Below are 6,099 nucleotides of genomic sequence, written 5' to 3' on the forward strand. Positions count from 1 at the left end.
TTCTCTTAAAGTGGTTGGATTCTATTTAGAGGATTCTCATCCCTTAAGTGGAATCCAACCCCATTAAGAGGGATCGAACCTCATTGAAAAGGATTCAACCCCATTAAGAATGATCCAATCCCATTTTTAGAATCCAATCCCCTTAAACCAAGCGCTAGCTAGGAGATTCGAACCGACCCTAATATCAAATATGTAAAAGTGCCCAACAGCTGATGATTGTTTATCCCCACGGCTCCATCACTAAATATATATATATATATATATATATATATATATATATATATATATATATATATTTATATATATATATATATATATATATATATATATATATATATATATATATATATATATATATAAATGACGATCGCATCTTTTCGGGTCGCGTCATCATTTAGGGGGATTGGATCCTAAAAATGGGATTGGATATTTCTTAATTGAATTAAATCCTTTTAATGGGGTTGTATTTCTCTTAAAGGATCTGAATCCCTTAAAAAGAACCCAACCATCTTAAGAGGGATTAAACACCTTTAAGATGGATCCCACATCGTTAGGAAGGATCCAAACCCCTTAATTAATTTACAATCTCACTCCATTCACCCCTAATATGCACTCTCTCTTTTCTGCTCGACAGACATTCCACTTACATCCAGAGCCCAGTTCATTTAATTCCCTCACTTTATTCTTCGTCTTCCTATCAAACTCATTGGACATTTTTTAATTTAAGACGGAAATAGCCAAGAATTGGCTTACTGATAGAGTGGTTTACGAATGGAATAGAATTAGTAACCATGCAGTAAGCGCTGAAACTACTGAGTGTTTTTAGAGGTTAAATAGCTTTACTTATGGGAATGATAGGTGATGAAGGACATGAGACTGCCCAGTGTAGGCCTTATGGTCTCTTACAGTCTCCTGAAGCCCACTGAATCTAACTCCAAAATTAATTTCATTATTTACTATCAAAACAAAAAAAACCTTGAACCTACTCCTAAGAAACAACACCAGGCAGATCGTCGATGAACTTCAAAAATCTCATGTCATATATAGGTACACATGCAAACATGGGAACTGTGCGACCCATCCTACTACCTATATCGGCATGACCACCATGAGGCTCTCGCGACGTCTGTCATACCACCTAAACTCAGGAGCACCTAAAAATCACCATAGCGAAGTCCATCAAGCAAAGTTAAGAAGAGAAGACCTAACCCAGAATACGGACATTATAGATCACAACAAAGACCCACGACGCTTACCCATATTAGAGGCTTTATATATTAAGGATCTATCCCCTGGAATGAATACCCAACTAGAGGACTTAAAAATCCTACCAAGTGTGAGAAGATCATTCCCCAATGAAAACGAGACAAAAAACACAGATACACGCCACCCTCCAACCTACAGGACGACACGGAGCTCCGGCGACGCCAACCAGACAAATTCCCACATCGACGACCAGACAAAATCCCGCACCAACTAGACAAATTCCCACAGCCTGTCCCATATATACCCACACACACCAGCCCAGCCCTTAGATTCGTACCTGCCACTGAGGAAGCACCAAGAGGTGTGGAAACGCGTTTTTTTTTTCTTCTTTTTTTATAAATTATGAATGTTATTCGACAACACGACATACGGAGATTTATTAAGGTTACTGCATACAGAAGGCAAAATTACTCTAAGAAAGAGAGAAAAATACGACAAGAAGCTCTTACATAACAAGCTTGCCATTCATTTTAATGAAGTATGCTTGAGGTGAAAACCTCCTACCCATTTACTTACATATATATACCAAGGCTTTTTCTCCCTTACAAGGGAAGTAGCCAAAAAGGAAAAGGCATAAAAACACTCCCACCCATTTCATCCCTAAATACACTCCACACCCCTCCCACCCTTCCTCTCATCTGAGCACCTCCTGGATGATGGGTCATCCCTGCACCCTGCCCACCGCCCTGGGTCAGAAGCAGTGTCGCAAGACACAGTACATCCACAGCAAGGCCGCTTCATTTAATCGGCGACCCCCCCTCTCCGTCCCCCTTTGCATATAAGGAGAGGACGGGGAGAAATCCCTTCGGGCTGCGTCAAAATTTACTCACACATACTACCCCACCCCCCACCCCCGCCTATTCCTCCTCATGCAGTCACAACATCATCCATATACAACCATTCTCCACTCACCTCTGTCTTCCGTCCTCTCCCTTCCTTCCTCAACAGACATTCCCCTCTTCCCCAAAGCCCCCTTCACCCCATCCATCCACCTCATCCTAGGACGTCCCCTCATGTTCACTCCCTCCACATCTGCCTTCCATACCTCTTTTACTAGTCTTTCTTCACTCATTCTTTCCATGTGTCCAAACCATCCTAATATTCTTTCATCAACCCTCTCTCCCAAATCCTTTTTCACCCCTGTTCTCCTCCTCACCTCCTCATTTCTCACTCTATCTAGCCTAGTAACCCCCACCATACTTCTCAGACACCTCATCTCAAACACATTCAAACTCCTTCTCTCTTCTTCTCTTATGTTCCACGTTTCTGCCCCATACAGTGTTGTTGGCACAATCACTCCTTCATACAGTCTCCTCTTCGCATCCATTCCCAAATGTCTATTTCTCATTACACTCTTTAAACCACCAAGGCATTTACTCGCTTCTCTCAATCTACATTCTACCTCCACCTTCACTCCACCTTTTCCTGCTACACTTGCACCCAAGTATCTAAAACTATCCACTTCCTCCAGTCGCTCTCCCTTAATGTTCACTTCCAGTCTACTGCCACTTTCACCCCTTGTACATCTCATCACCTTACTTTTACACACATTTATCTTTAGCTTTCTGCTATCACATACTCTCCCAAACTCTGCCACCAGCTTCCTCAATCCCTCCTCTGACCCTGCCACAAGCGCAGTGTCGTCCGCAAACAACAGCTGGCTCACCTCCCACTTTTCTCCATTTTCTTTAACCATCTCCAATCCCTGACTCACTACCCTAGCATTCACCTCTCGCACCACCCCATCCATGTATAAGTTGAACAGCCAGGGCGACATAACGCATCCTTGACGAAGTCCCACCTTTACTTCAAACCACTCACTCTCTCCATTTCCAATCCTAACACATGCTCTACTACTCACATAATAACTCTTGACAGCTCCCAAAAGCTTTCCTCGTATCAGATAATTCTGCATAACATACCACAGTTCCTTTCTGTCTACCCTATCATAAGCCTTTTCCAGATCCATAAAAGCCCAAAAAAACATCCTTCCCCTTTCCTATAGCTTTCTCACATATCTGTCTTACCACAAAGATCTGATCTACACAACCTCTACCCGTCCTAAATCCACACTGTTCCTCACCAATTACTCCTTCTGTTTCTCTCATGATCCTCTCAATTAATACTCTCCTATAAGCCTTCCCTACTACACTCAACAGGCTAATCCCTCTGAAATTACTACATTCACACTTGTCCCCTTTTCCCTTGTAAAGAGGAACTATACAGGCACTACTCCAGTCCTCCGGTACTCTACCCTCTCTCCAGCAAACATTAAATAATCTCACCAACCAGTCCACCATCACTGAACCTCCCTTTTTTAGACATTCTGCATGACATCCATCCAGACCAGGTGCCTTACCTGCTTTCATCATCTTTACAACTGCCTTCACCTCATCCTTCCTTATTTCTCCTCCATTCTCCTCACTCATCACTCTCATTTTCTTCGTATTTCCCACTGCAGCTATCTTTCCTTCCCTATCCTCCTTCACATTCAGCAACTCCCTAAAATATTCTGCCCATCTTCCCCTCACTGCCATCTCTTCCATTATCAACTCTCCATCTGTACCTTTTACCTTTTCTTCCCTACTTGATTCGCCTCCTCTTCCTCTCTTAATTTCTTTCCAAAACATCTTTTTATTACTTTCAAAATTTTCTGTCATACTCCTACCCCATTTCACATCTGCTCTCCTCTTTGCCTCCTTTACCTTTTGCTTTACTTCTCTTTTCTTTTCTTTGTACGTCTCATATGACTCCCCTGTCCTCTTTTGTAACCAATCTGTGAATGCTCGCTTCTTCTCTTCTACAACCTTCTTTGTTTCCCCATCCCACCATTCACTACCCTTTCTTCTATTTCCCCCTGTCCTTCTTGTTCCACACACCATCCTTGCACACTTTAAGACTCCCTCCCATTTACACTATGAATATATATATATACGTATATATATATATATATATACATATCTATATATATATATATATATACACATACATATATATATATATATATATATATATATATATATATTTATATATATATATGTGTGTGTGTGTGTGTGTGTGTGTGTGTGTGTGTGTGTGTGTGTGTGTATACAGTATATATCATTATTATTAAACATTACATTATCTTGCATGCAATATATTAATGACAAGAGGCAGCCTCCACGTGTCATCATTTTTTCTCCTGAGGCGCAAAAATCGAAATACTTTATTTAATAGAGTTCCGAGAGAAAAGCCCTATGGAATTATTACAACTCTTCTTCGAAGCTGCAGGAAAAGCAGCTCAACATCCTGTAAACAATGAGACAACGCCACGTGTGGCGAAGGGCAAAATTGAGGTAGATTTCTCTCGTTTAAATAACACCCACTGGTGGCAGGTAAAATGAACTAGTGGGATCGTAAAAGGCCTTATAATTTTTCTAACGTGTTTACAGAGAGATCTTAAAGGGTGTAGGAAATGGTGCAATAGAGTTGCAAAATGTATTCCCACAATCAATACACCACAGACGTTTTGGTAATCAAGAAACGCGTTCTCGAACGCATACGCACCTACACGTACCACGAACTCTATGAGGGAAAATGTCATTGCATTCATTACAATTATTTATCGCAAGCGCTTGTGAAGTAAGGAAACCCTCGCTGTTTTAGTGACAAGCGATCACAGCGAAGATCAGATACCAGCAATTTTTCTTTTAGTCGACATCCCCTGAGTTTTTCCTTTGTTTTTATTTACTTGTGCAAATGTCCTTGAGGACACAGGGCTGAAATAATAATGGAATGGACATAAAACTAGAAAGGTAATAAAGTTGGTGTAAATATCCCCAGTGGTTGCGACATGAAGCAGCTAACCACCAAACTATTAAAACTCTTAATCTGTTTTTTTTTTTTCATTGAAACAGAATAATCTTAAAAAAGTGCAATGACAATCTCATTTTGAACAGAGACAGACATGCGTTTAGTGGTTTACTGGATCGCAGTTAAGTCTACTCATACATATGAGCGCAGTGAGCAGTTGCCTTCGCATATCATGGTATTGTAGTGCATGATCGGTCATGTCAAGAACTCTTTCAAAGGACTGATGCAACCTCAACCAGTGTATAAGGGGTTGTCAATATACATACAGATGGACTAAGATTTAAGACGCTTGTATTCCCCCGTCTTGCTGTACGGCTTTGAGACATAGACACTGGAGGCTAACTTGAGGAGGCGTCTCAACGTCTTTGGTCCAAAGTGTGTGTGTGTGTGTGTGTGTGTGTGTGTGTGTGTGTGTGTGTGTGTGTGTGTGTGTGTGTGTGTGTGTGTGTGTGTGTGTGTGTGTGTGTGTGTGTGTGTGTGTGTGTGTGTGTGTGTGTGTGTGTGTGTGTGTGTGTGTGTGTGTGTGTGTGTGTGTGTGTGTGTGTGTGTGTGTGTGTGTGTCCCTGAATGTGTTTGCGTGTGCATATACTTTCGCATTCACACCCCTATTTTCTTTTCTCTCTTGACTTTGGAATCTCCATTTTCAATTTCACTTCCATTTCCTTCTTGGCAAATCCATTTCTGCCTGATCAGGGTCCGTGGAGTCTGCGAGAAGATGAAGAAGATGATGAAGAAGAAGGGGAAGAGGAAATCAAACACACCATTACGCGACGTTTTAGACTTAATTGCATCTTAGGTGCTGTTGTCATCTTTAACTTACATCTGGAGTTCCACCGTCGTCTTCCATTTTCACTATAATTAATTCCACGGGATTTTTTTTCATCATATTTACCGGTACTGACATTATCTGTGCTTTTGATCACTATTCTCACAGTTGATAGTTTTACCCGACCACTAATTCCCCATGAATTGCTACCTTGA

Source organism: Oratosquilla oratoria, chromosome 17, assembly GCF_046742065.1.
Source record: "Oratosquilla oratoria isolate Oo_2021 chromosome 17, ASM4674206v1, whole genome shotgun sequence".
Classification (NCBI taxonomy): domain Eukaryota; kingdom Metazoa; phylum Arthropoda; class Malacostraca; order Stomatopoda; family Squillidae; genus Oratosquilla; species Oratosquilla oratoria.